This window comes from Ursus arctos, unplaced genomic scaffold, assembly GCF_023065955.2.
Source record: "Ursus arctos isolate Adak ecotype North America unplaced genomic scaffold, UrsArc2.0 scaffold_33, whole genome shotgun sequence".
NCBI classification, from domain to species: domain Eukaryota; kingdom Metazoa; phylum Chordata; class Mammalia; order Carnivora; family Ursidae; genus Ursus; species Ursus arctos.
The window spans coordinates 153495-167286 of record NW_026623019.1 but is presented as its reverse complement, the minus strand read 5'-3'; the positions used below and the strand labels follow the sequence as shown (position 1 = coordinate 167286).

The 13792-nt window shown below is 37.9% G+C and overlaps 1 protein-coding gene across 5 annotated transcripts in view; it reads left to right on the top strand.

The window, feature by feature from the left end:
- Window positions 1-13792, top strand: part of LOC113270085 (uncharacterized) — a 108930-nt gene that overhangs the window by 2093 nt on the left and 93045 nt on the right. The gene's annotated exons all lie outside the window — the stretch shown is intronic.

The window sequence follows — 13792 nt, the reverse complement described above, 5'->3', positions numbered from 1 at the left end:
TGCGGAGAGGCGGAAATCATCTAAGATAGATCAAAACAGACGTTTAGTTTGGTGTGTGTTGGCCTGGCCGAGAAAAAGGGGCCCAGACACCCGAGATGGCCGACTCTCCCGCCAAGATTTAAACCAAAACCTAGGCGGGAAACCGAAACCCGTCCTACCGACTTTCCTCACCCCCCAGCAGTACCCAATAAAAACCTGCCTCGACTCTCCAAGACAGACTTTCCCCACCCCCAGCAGTACCAAATAAAAACCCTCGCTACCTTGCCCTGGGCGCGACTTCCCCGACTCACCGCTCATTCCTGAGTCGTGGAACCTCGCCCGAGGGTGCTTGCTTTAATAAAGTTCATCCCTTGAACCATGCTTGCCTTGCGGTCTTGATTTCATTGGCGACGAGAAAAACCTAACAGTGTGCATGCAAGATCCGAATTTGTTTTTAAACAAGAAAGAATATTTTGCTTCTGGGTGCCTATGATTGCCAGATCTGTGAGGGAAGATGTTCACTCTCTTCTTTGGTGGATAGTTGGAGATTCGGGGGGATTGGCCCAAATTTGCCAGCTTTGGGCCTAAGTAAAGCAGTAAAAGTCACCAGGCAATGTCCTGAAGAGCTCAGAATTGAGGAATGCGGCAAGTGGCTAGGTCAGATAGTGCTTGTGCTCATTTTCTGAAGAGAAAACATTGGCTTAAAATTGGATTTAAGGCTGAACACAATTGGACAGGGAGGCTGGACCAATTTACTCTGAGCACAGATCACTTGAATCGTTTCTATGAAGATTTATTTTCCATTTGTTTCACCATCATCGTTCTTCATGTCATTATAAATAATAGAATCCAGTAGGAGAGCTGGGGATAAAATTATTCTGATGGAGTTATTAAAACGGTAGTTTAAGGATGTAACGGAATAAAGACCCCCTTTCCCACTTTACAGTAGACACTAATAAGAATAGAAATAAACAACAGGCCGGTGATGGGTAGTAAGGAGGGCACGTATTGCATGGAGCACTGGGTGTTATATGCCAACAATGAATCATCAAACTTTACATCAGAAACTAGGGATGTACTGTATGGTGACTAACATAACATAATAAAAAATTATTATAAAAAAATAGAAATAAGCAGCATGAAATAAACAAGACCTATTTTAGAAAAAATATGATCACTCTAGAAAAATGTAAACCTTAAGTGGAAGACAACCTAATTGTAGATAGGGAAACTAAATATCAGCTATCAGTTCACAGGACCAAAAAAATAAATGATCTGAAACAGCGAACATAAGGTCGATTTTATGCACAAATCTTGATTTGTAACACTCATAGGAAGATAATACCATCTTCTCAAGCACATGTGAAACATTCATAAAACTAATAATAGATTTCAAAGAAAAAAGTGATTTCCTTAAAGTAAAAATAAGAACATTCTTTTCTCACAATGGAGCAAAACTAGAAATTAATTTTTCAAATGACATACACCTGGAATTTAAAAAGCCATCAAAAATAAAGTCGTTCAAAGAAAAAAATGCAGTGATATTGCAAATGTTAAAAGAAAATTTGTAAAGCACAATATATCGGAAACTACAACAAACACTTAAAGCAATTAAATGAAATTTTATAGCCTTGAATTCTTAAGACAGTAAGAAAGATTTAAATTATCAACTCAGAAGAAAAAAAACTAACAAAGTAAATCAAAACAGAGCAGAAAGGAATAAGTTAGAAAAGTAAATTCCAAAATTAATAAAGCTGAAAAGAGAAATGAAAACTATGCAAGTGAATAAATAAATAGTGCAATAAAAACCAAAATAGTCAAACCACTCACCACAAATCAAGAAAAAAATGAAAAAAAAAAGAAAAAAGAAAAATGGAAAAAGTAACCAGGAGAAATAACTGTGAAAGAGGACATTTTAGCAGTTTAACTATTTTCACAATTCTTTTTTTAAAAAAGATTTATTTCTTAATTTGGGGGGGGGAGGGGTGGTAGAGTCCCCAGGAGACTGCGCTGAGCTGACATGGGGCTCCATCCCACGACCCAAGGTCATGACCTGAGCTGAAATCAAGAATTGGAGGCTTAGCTGACTCTTAACCCAGGTATCCCTATTTTCCTAATTTTGTGTAAAGTAACAATAAGAGAGTAAAAATAAATAAAAGAAAGCTTTGATAAATTAGTAGATTCCTAGGAAAATACATTTATCAGAAGTGACAAGTTATGATAAAAAGCATAAATTTATAAACAAATTTTATTAGAAGAAGAAATGTAACCCTCTCATAAAACTGCATCAGTCATAGAAAGTTTCACAGAAGAATTCTACCAAAAAGATGGAAAGCTTCAAGTTAGTAAATGGGACACTATAACATTTGGACCTGAAGGAAAATGTACAAAAAGAACTCTAGATAAAGCTCAGTAATGAATATTGATTTAAAAATTTTAAATATTAGCAGAAACCAACAGCATATTAAAATACAACCTCACCAGGTTGAATTTATCCAAAAATGCCAGGATGCCTCAGTATTTGGGATTGAATCAGTGTAACTAATCGTATACATAGATTTAAGGAAAAGAGTCATAAAATTTCTCCCCTAAGCACTTGAAAAGATCTTTTACAAAATCCAACACACTTTTCATTCTTTCTTTTTTCATAGCTTGAACTCATGACCCTGGATCAAGACCTGAGCTGAGGTCAAGAGTCTGACACTTAACCCCCCCGCCCCCAAAAAATCACTTCAATAAGAATTGATGTACCCCAGGACTAAAACAAGTGTCTTCCTTAATATGTAAAACAATAGAAACATTTTCTTAAGTTCAGAATCAAAGCAAGTATGTTAACTTTTTACTACTGGCATTAGCCAGTGAAATCAGTGAGACAATAAGAAGAGTTGTGTAAATTTGAAAAGAAGTGAAACTATTTGCAGGAGAAATAAAATACATCTAGAAAGCTCAGTAGTCATAATTTTAAAAAATAATAATGCAGTAGGATTTTAAATTAATACACAAAATTAATAGCCTTTTTAAAAAGCACATTATGACAATAAGGAAAATCTCAACATATTTTTTTAGAAAGATAAAATACTTAGAAATAGAATGTGAAAAGATGTAAGAAGAAATTTTTATAGTAGTCACAAAATAGACTTGGTCAAATGCTGTCATAAAGGTATAAATTCTTTCTAAGTTGATACAGAACTTTAACATAATTCCCCAAACAAGCAAACAAGGTTTCATGCTGGAGATAAAAGCTGAATTTGCAAACAAATTTAGCAATTAAAAAGCTGGAAGTCTTGAAAAGGACTGGCAGTGAAGGAGGTTTTGCTAACATACTCTAGATCGTAGGTAATTATAACATTGTAGAGTTAGAGCATGAGTACACAGAAAAGGGAATAAAGTCTAAGATCCAGAAATGAACTGAAGTATATATGGATAGTGTATACTTAAATATGGCATAAAAAATCACTGGGGAAAAGATGAATTATTTAATAAATGTCACTGTGACAGTGAGATAACCATTTGGATACAAAATAAAATTGAGTCCATACTTAACAAACCAAAACAAATTCTAAATATGTTAGAAATCTAAATAGAAAAAACCACACAATTACTAGAAGAAAAAGAATTCCTTCATAACTTGGGTATGGGTAAGGACTTTCTAGTTATTACTCAAAACAAAAGCAGTAAGAGAAGTGATAAAGAAATTTGTATTTAAAACTGTAGGGGTGCGGCACCTGGGTGGCTCAGTTGGTTAAGTGTCTGCCTCTGGCTCGGGTCATGATCCCGGGGTTCTGGGATTGAGCCCGGCATCCAGCTCTCCACTTAGTGGGGACCCTGCTTCTTCCTCTCCAACTCCCCCCCACCCCCCGCCCCTAGTATATTCTCTCTTTCTCAAACACATAAAATCTTAAAAAATAAATAAAAAGAAATGCAACTAATTTAAAAATAATGGTATGGCAAAAAATATAAGCAGGACAAGGCAGATTTGGAATAATACTTGCAATATCCCTCACAGATAAAGGGCTAACTCACTAATATATAAAAAGCTTCTTAAAAGTTTTTTTTAGTTCAAGTATAATTAACATATAGTGTTATATTAGTTTCAGGTGTACAATACAGTGATTCAGCAATTCTATACTCAGTGCTCATCATAAGTGTACTTTTAATCCTCTTCACCTATTTCACCCTTCCCCCCCTTTGGCAACCACCTGTTCTCTATATTTGAGTCTTTTTCTTTATCTGTTTTTTTCTTTATTTCTTAAACTCACATAACAAAGTCATATGGTTTTTGTCTTTCTCTGACTGACTATATTTCACTTAGCTTTATATCCTCTGGATTCATTTAGGTTGCAGATGGCAAGATTTTACTCTTTTTTATGGCTGAGTATATATGCCACATCTTTATACATTCACCTATGGATGGACAGCTGGGTTGCTTCTATATTTTGGCTAATGCTGCAGTAAACATAGGGGTGTGTATTTCTTTTTGGATTAGTGCTTTCGTTTTCTTTGGGTAAATAGCCAGTAGTGGAATTATTGGATCATATGGTAGTTATATTTTTATTTTTTGAGGAACCTCCGTACTGTTTTCCGTAATGGCTGCACCAATCTGCATTCCTGCCAACAGTGCAGGAGGATTCCTTCTTCTCCACGCCTTGCCAGTACTTGTTTCTGTGTGATTTTAGCCATTTGGAAAGGTATGAGGTGATACTGTAGTTTTGATTTGCATTTCTCTCATGATGAATGATGAGCATCTTTCATGTTCTGTTGTCAATAAATGTCTATTCATGTCTTCTGCCCTTTTTTAACTGGATTTTTTGTGGGGTTTTTTTTTTTTTTTTTGGTGTTGAGTTGCTAAGTTCTTAATGTATTTTGAATATTAACCCCTTACCAGGTATATTCTTTGCAAATATCTTCTTCCCCGTTCGCTGGGTTGTCTTTTAGTTTTGTTGATGGTTTCCTTTGCTGTCCAAAAGCTTTTCATTTGGGTGTAGTCCAAATACTTTAATTTTGATTTTGTTTCCCTTGGCAAATGAGACATACTCTAAAATCTTTCTACGACTGATGTCAAAGTGATTACTGCCTATGTTGTCTTCCAGGAATTTTATGGTTTCAGGTCTCATGTTGAAGTCCCTACTCCATCTTGAGTTTAGTTTTGTGTATGGTGTGAGAAAGTGGTTCAGTTTCATTCTTTTGTATGAAGCTGCCCTGTTTTCCCAGCACCATTTGTTTAGGAGACTGTCCTTTTTCTGTTGTATAGTCTTATTTCCTTTGTCGAAGATTAATTGACCGCATAATTGTGGGTTTATTTCTGGTCTCTCTATTCTGTTCCATTGATCCGTGTGCCTGTTTTTGTGTCAGTATCATACTGTTTTGATGACTACAGCTTTGTATATAACTTGAAGTCCAGAATTGTGATGCCCCCAGCTTTGCTTTTCTTTTTCAAAATTGCTTTGGCTGTTTGGGGTCTTTTGTGGTTCCATAAAAATTTTATGATTGTTTGTTCCTGCTCTGTGAAAAATGCTTTTGGTATTTTGATAGGGGTTGCATAAAATGTATAGATTGCTTTGGGTTGTATGGACATTTTAACAATATTTTTCCAATCTGTGAGCATGGAATTTCTTTCCATTTGTGTCATTTTCAATTTTTTTCATCAGTGTTTCATATTTTTAGAGTACAGACTGGTCTTTCACCTCCTTGGTTAAGTTTATTCTTAGTTATTTCATTTTATTTTATTTTATTTATTTATTTATTTATTTATTAAAGATTTTATTTATTTATTTGACAGAGATAGAGACAGCCAGCGAGAGAGGGAACACAAGCAGGGGGAGTGGGAGAGGAAGAAGCAGGCTCCCAGCAGAGGAGCCTGATGTGGGGCTCGATCCCATAACGCTGGGATCACGCCCTGAGCCAAAGGCAGACGCTTAACCACTGTGCCACCCTGGCGCCCCAATTTTATTTTATTTTTTTGGTGCAATTGTAAATGGGATTGTTTTCTTAACTTCTCTTTCTGCTACTTCATTATTAAACATATAGAAATGCAGCATTTCTGTATATTGATTTTGTATCCTATGATTTTACTCAGTTCGCTTAACAATTCTAGTAGTTTTTTGGTGGAGTCATTCAGGTTTTCTTTATATAGTATGTCATCTGGAAATGGTGACATTTTTACTTCTTCCTTACCAATTTGGATGCCTTTTATAGTATGATTGCTGTAGCTAGGACTTCCAGTACTGTGTTGAATAAGAGTGGTGAGAGTGGACATCCTTGTCTTGTTCCTTACCTTATGGGTAGTGCTCTCAGTTTTTTACCATTGTGTATGTTAGCTGTTTTTCAAGTATATATCTATCATTGAGGTATGTTCCCTCTAAACCTACTTTGTTAAGATTTTTTATCTTAAATGGATTTTTACTTTGTCAAATGCTTTTTTTGCATTTACTGTAATAGACATAATTTTGTTTTATGATCATGATTTTTTTCTTTTTCTTGTTGATGTTATATATCACGTTGATTTGCAAATATTAAACCATTGCTGCATCCCAGGAATAAGTTCCATTTGATCGTGGTGAATAGTTTTTTGGATGTATTGTTTGTTCAATTTGCTATTATTTTACTGAGGGTTTTCGCATCTGTAGTCAGAGATACTGGCCTGTAGTTCTCTCTCTCTCTCTCTTTTTTTTTTTTGTAGTGTCTTCATCTACTTTTAGTATTAGGGTACTGCTGGCCTCATACAATGCATTTGGAAGCTTCTCTTTTCTTTTTTTTTGGAATAGTTAGAGCGGAATAGGTATTTATATGGTAGAATTTCCCCACAAAGCCATTTGTTTCTGGACTTTTGTTTGTTGGGAATTATTTGATTACCAATTCAATTTCAATGCTAATCGGTCTGTTCAAATGTTCTATTTCTTTCTGTATCAGTTTTGGGGAGTTATATGTTTCTAGGAATTTATGCATTTCTTCTGGACTGTTCAGTTTACTGGCATGCATACACACACACACGCACATACATATAATTTTTTTTATAGTGGTGTCTTAGAATCCTTTGTATTTCTGTGGTGTTGGTTGTTATTTCCCCCCTTTCATTTCTGATTTTGAGTCTTTTTTTTTTTTTTAATTTTTTTATTTTTCCCTCTTTGTTGGGTCTGGCTAAAGGTTTTTCAATTTTGTTGATGTTTTCAAAGAACCAGTTCCTGTTTCATTGATCTGTTTTTGTGGTGGTGGTGTTTTTCTATTTTGCTTATTTCTGCTCTTCATTATTTCCTTCCTTCTACTGGGTTTAGGCTTTGTACTTCTTTTTCTAGTTCTTTTAGGTGTAAGGTTAAGTTGTTTGTTTTGTTTTGTTTTGTTTTGTTTTGTTTTTGCTTTTGTTTTTGTTTTTGTTTTGCTTTTGAGGTAGGCCTGTATTGCTATAATCTCTTAGAAGAACTTTTGCTGCATCCCAAATACGTTGGACTGGTTGTGGTTTTCTTTTCATTTGTCTCCGTGTATTTTTTTTTTTTTTTTTTGACTTTGTCTTTGATAATCTTGGTTGACCCATTCATTGTTTAGTAGCTTGTTATTTAACCTCCATGTATATTTATTCTTTCCAGATTTTTTCTTGTGGTTGATTTCTGGTTTCAGAACATTGTGGTTGGAAAAGATGCATGATACAATTTCAGTATTTTTTCATTTGTTGAGATACGTTTTGTGGCCTGACATGATCTAGGGTATGTTCTCTATGTACTTGAATATGTATTATGTCTTAGTATGAAATGTTCTGTGTGTATCTGTTAGATTCATCTCATCCAATGTGTCATTCAAAGCTATTGTTTCCTTGTTGATTTTCTGTTTCCGTGATCTATCCATTAATGTAAGTGGAGTGTTATAGTTCCCTGCTATTATTGTATTACTATCAATTTTTTGCTTTATGTTTGTTAATAGTTGCTTTATGTATTTGGGTGCTCCCATGTTTGGTACATAAATATTTACAATTGTTGTAGCCTCCTTTTGGATCATTCCCTTTATGATTGTGTAGCATATGTTTCTTTTTTTTTTCCTTAAAGATTATTTATTTTAAGAGGAGAGAGAGTGTGCGCGTGCATGCGTGCAAGTGGGGGGAGAGGCAGAGAGAGAAGGGGAGAGAGAGAGAGAGAAAATTCTCAAGCAGACTCCCTGCTGTGTGTGGGGCCTGAAACAGGGCTTGATCCCAGGACCCCGAGATCATGACCTCAGCCAAAATCAGGAGTCCACCATTCAACTGACTGAGTCACCCAGGTGCCCCTCTTTGTTTCTTGTTAGTTTTTATTTTAAAGTATATTTTGTCCGATTCAAGTCTTGCTATCCCAGCTTTCTTTTAGCTTCCATTTGCATGATAATTGCTTTTCCATCCCTCACTTTCAGCGTGTGTCTTTAGGTTTGAAATGAGTCTCTTGTAGGCAAAATATAGGTTTGTCTTGCCTTTTTTTTTTTTTTTTTTTAAGATTATTTATTTATTTATTTGACAGAGATAGAGACAGCCAGCGAGAGAGGGAACACAAGCAGGGCGAGTGGGAGAGGAAGAAGCAGGCTCACAGCGGAGGAGCCTGATGTGGGGCTCGATCCCATAACGCCGGGATCACGCCCCGAGCTGAAGGCAGACGCTTAACCGCTGTGCCACCCAGGCGCCCCTGTCTTGCTTTTTTTATCCATTGTGTAACCCCATGTCTTTTGAATGGAGTGTTTAGTTCATTTACATTCTAATTAATTGTTGATTGGTATGTACTTATTGCCATTTTATTACTTGCTTTATGGTTGTTTTAGTAGTTCTCTGTGTTCCTTTCTTATGTGCTCTTTTCTCATGGTTTGCTGGCTTTCTTTATTTTAATTTTTTAAACAAGAGAGCAAGCCGAAGGCAGATGCTTAATGGCTGAGCCACCCAGGTGTCCCTGCAACTGATTTTTTATGTTGTTTTTGTATTATACAACTTTATTAAGTTTGTTTATTAGTTTTAACAGCTTTTTAGCAGAGTCTTCAGGATTTTCTGTATTTAGATCATGTCACCTGTATATGGAAACAGTCTTATCTCTTGTTTTCTAATTTGGATGCCTTGTTTAATTAATTTTAAGCAATTAATTATTTAATTAAACAATTAAAAATTGTTTAATTTTTTGGGGCGCCTGGGTGGCACAGCGGTTAAGTGTCTGCCTTCAGCTCAGGGCGTGATCCTGGCGTTATGGGTTCGAGCCCCATATCAGGCTCCTCTGCTGTGAGCCTGCTTCTTCCTCTCCCACTCCCCCTGCTTGTGTTCACTCTCTCGCTGTCTGTCTCTATCTCTGTCGAATAAATAAATAAAATCTTTTAAAAAAATTGTTTAATTTTTTAAACAAGAGCGTTGAGCATGGGGGAGGGGCAGAGGGAGAAGCAGGCTCCCCACTGAGCAGGGAGTGAAATGTGGGACTGGATCCCAGGACCCTGGGATCATGACCTGAGATGAAGGCAGGTGCTTAACTGACTGAGCCACCTAGGTGCCCTGCTGGCTTTCTTTAGTGATATACTTTGGATTCTTTTTTCTTTATTTTTTACATATCATTTACAAGTTTTTAATTTGTGGTTACCGTTAGGTGTATACATGGCATTTTATGCATATAGCAGTCTGTATTAAGCTGATGGTTGCCTAAGTTTAATTCTAAAAGCACTAAATTTTTAATCCTCTTTCTGCCATGTTTCAGGTATATAGTGTCATACCTTACATTCTTTCATTTTGTGAATCCCTTGACTGATTTTTATAGGTATACTGAATTTTACTGCTTTTGTGCTTCCTACTTTTCTTCTCCTGCTTATGGTCTTTCCTTTCCACTCATACAGTCCCCTTTAATATTTTTTGTAAGACTTGTTTAGTGGTGATGAATTCTTCTAACATGTTTGGTAAACTCTTTATCTTTCCTATTTTGAATGGTATGCTTGCTGGATAGAGTATTCTTTACTGTATGTTTTTTTCTTTCAGCACTTTTGAATATATCATGCCATTCCCTCTGGCCTGCAAAGTTTTTGCTGAAAAGTCAGTTCATAGCTCTGTGGGGTTTCCTTTGTATGTAACTCTTTACTCTTACTGCTTTTAGAATTCTCTGTCACTACTTTTGGCCATTTCATTTACTGTGTTTCTTGTTGTGGACCTCCTTGGGTTGATTTTGTTCGGGAGTCTTTGCCTCCAGATCAGGATTTCTGTTCCTTCCTCAGATGTGGGAAAGTTTCAGGTATTATTTCTTGAAATAAATATTCTTCCCCTTTTCTCTCTTTTCTCCTTGTGGGATCCTTATAACGTGAATGTTATTACACTTGATGGTGTCATGGAATTTGTTAAGTCTGTTTCATTTTTTATTATTCTTTTTTCTGTCTCCTGTTCAGATTGATTGCTTTCCATTACTGTGTCCTCCCTCCAAGTCACTGATTGTTTTCTTCTGCTTCCTCTGGTCTATTTATTCTCTGTAGTGTATTTTTAATTTCAGTATCAAGTTCTTCATCTTGTATTGGTTCTTTTTTATGTTTTCTTTTTGTCAAGGGTCTTACTGAGGTCCTCCACTTTTTTCTCAAGTATCTTTTTGACCATTATTTAAAATTCTATATCAGGTGTATAAATTAGCGCTCTTGCTGTGATTTATTTTGTTCTTTCATTTGGGACATATTCCTTTGTCTCCTTCTTTTGCGTAGCTCTCTGTGTCTGTTTCTGTGTGTTAGGAAAGTCACCTACAAATCCTGCTCTTGAAAGTTGTGACCTTATGAAGAAGAGGTCCTATAGTGCCCTGCAGCACAATGTCCCCTGCTCACCAGAACCTGGCACTTCAGGGGTGTCTCCTGTGTGTTGCATGTGCCTGCTGTTTTGGCTGAGCCACATTTGCCTTCAGGCCAGTTATCTGCAATGGCTCTCTTTGCCTGCTGTGGGCAGGGTTTGGTTCGTGTGTTGTTAGTGGGCTTGTCTGGGCCACCTGGGGCTTGAATTGAGTCAGACCAAGTCTTGCCAGAGATGTAGTAGCACCAAACTGCAGGTCACTCTTCCTGTGTTGTCCCCTCAGAAGCTTTCATTGGTGGGCGGGTCCTGCAGTCAGACCAGATGTCTGCCCCAAGTCCGCTGCTGGGGACGCAGTTGGACTATTGTATGTGGTTATCTTTGTCTCTCCCTGGGGCAGGAGTCACTATGAAGTGGTTCTGGCTTCTGTTGGGGTCGCTTGTGCACTGCCATGCTTGTGGCACTGCTTTGAACGGACTCTGGTAAGGGTATGTTGGTGGGTGGGAGTTTGCAGGAGAGCATGGGGATGGAGCGCAGTGCCAGCAAAGCCTGTGCCAGTCCACTCTGTGAGGGGAACTGCAGCCGCCTAAGGAAGACTGTGGAGGCTGAGATGAAGGGGCTGAGTCTGCAGAAGGATATGGGCCTGTGTGCACTGTTAGGAAGCTAGTTAGAGAGTGTTAAACTGTGCTGGTTCCCATAGGTGTCCCGGTATCTGTGCTGGGGGTTCAGATGTTGTATGACACTCACCAGCTCCTTTGCTCTTGGACACATCTTCCAAAGATTCCTGCTTCTCCAGCACCTGCTCTGAGATTAGTAAATAAATCTTTTTCTTGTATTCCTCAAGTGTTTTTGGAACTGCTGATTCTGTGCTTTGTCTCAGTGGGGCTGTTTGTTGTCTTTAAGGGCGGAGACTCAGTTTACTTTCACCCTCCTGCTCTCCCAGCGCCTATCCCACTAATTCTTAAAGTTCCAGGTGGTAAGCCCTACTGATTGTAAGAACTTGCTAAACCAGTCCCCTCTGGTTTTCAGAGTCAAATGGTATGGGGATTTGACTTCTTTGGGCAGGTCCCGTGTCTGAGGTGCCTGGAAGGGCATCTGCTCCTCTCCTCTGGCCACACCCTTAGCATCCTTCTATGGACAGTCCCGTGGGTCTTTCTGGCTCTAGACCATATCTCCACCCTTCCTACCCTCCTCAGTGTGGCCCCTTCTCTACATTTATCTGTGGAGAGTCTGTTCTGCCAGTCTTCAGGTCATTTTCTGGGTTATTTACACCGATGTGGGTGTTACCTGTTGTATGCATGGGGCGAAGTGAGCACAGGATCCTCCTATTCCACCATTTTCCCAGAAGTCCTGAAATGCAACTGATTTTTTTTTTTTGAAGATTTTATTTATTTATTTGACAGAGACAGGGAGAGAGGGAACACAAGCAAGGGGAGTGTGAGAGGGAGAAGCAGGCTGCCCACCGAGCAGGGAGCCCAGTGCAGGGCTTGATCCCAGGACCCTGGAATGATGACCTGAGCCAAAGGCAGGCGCTTAACCACTGAGCCACCCAGGCACCCCTGCAACTGATTTTTTATGTGTTTGTACTATGCAACTTTATTAAGTTCGTTTATTAGTTTTAACAGCATTTTAGCAGAGTCTTTAGGATTTTCTTTATTAAGATCATATTACTTGTATATAGAAACAGTTTTACTTCTTGTTTTCTAATTTGGATGCCTTTTATTTTCTTTCTGTTCCCTGATTTCTTTGGCTCAGACTTCCAGTATTATGTTCAAAGGAGTGGCAAGAGTTAGCACTCTCATCCTGGTCCTGAAAAAAGCTTTTGACCTTTCACCTTAGAGTATGTTTGTTTTGTGGACTTGTTGTACATGGCCTTTGTAATTGGAAGGATGTTGAATTTTATCCAGTGTTCTTTCTGTATGTATTGAAATGATGGGACTTTTAAGATTTTTTTCTGTTAATGCAATGTATCATATTGGTTGATTTGCATATGTTGAACCTTCTTTGTATCCCAGTGATACATCTCACTTGATCATAGTGAATTATCCTTTTATTATTTTTTAAAGATTTTATTTATTAGAGAGTGTGCATGCTTGAAGCTGACTCCCCACTGAGAAGGGAGCCTGATGGCTTGGGGCTGGAGCCCGACTTAGGGCTTGATCCCAGGACCCTGAGATAGTGATCCAAGCTGAAGGGGCCTAACCGACTGAGCCACCCGGGCACCTCTGCATTATCCTTTTAATGGGCTGTTGAATTTACTTTGCTAGTATATTGTTGGGAATTTTTGCATTTATCTGGGATAGTGGTCTGCAGTTTTCTAGTAGTGTCCTTATCTGTCTTTGTTGAGGAAATGCTGGCATTGTAAAATGAATTTGGGGGTACTCTCTCCTATTCGACTTTTTGGACAACTTTGAGGAGGAGTGGTGTTAATTCTCCTTTAAATGTTTGGTAAAATTTATGAGGGAAGCCATCTGGTTCTGGGCTTTTCTTCATTGGGAGACTTTTGATTACCAGTTCAGTCTCCTTATTGGTAATTGATCTATTCACGTTTTCTATTTTTTTTCTGATTCATTCTTGGTAGGTTGTATTTTTCTGAAAATTTTTCTGTTTCTGCTTGATCGTTCAGTTTGTTGGCATATAATCCATAGTAATCTCTTTTGATCCTTTGTATTTCTGTGGTATCAGTTGTAATGTTTTCTTTTTCATTTTTCATTTCATTGACTTGGGTCCTCTCTATTTTCTGTGGCTACTGTAGCTAAGAGTTGGTCAGTTTCATCTTTTTAAAGAACCAGGTCTTAGTTTGGTTAATCTTTTCTATTTTTCTGTTCTCTATTTTTGCTCTACTCTTTACTTCCTCCATTCTGCCAACTTGGGGCTTAATTTGTTCTTCTTTTCTTGGTTTTTTGTTTGTTTGATTTTTGAGTGTGTGTGTTTTTAAGATTTTATTTGAGAGAGAGAGCGCGCGAGAGAGCACGGGCGGGGAGAAGGGGCAGAGGATGTGGGAGAAGCAGACTTCCTGCTGAGCAGGGACCCTGACATGGGGCTCATCCCAGGACCTGGAGATCATGACCCAAGCTGAAG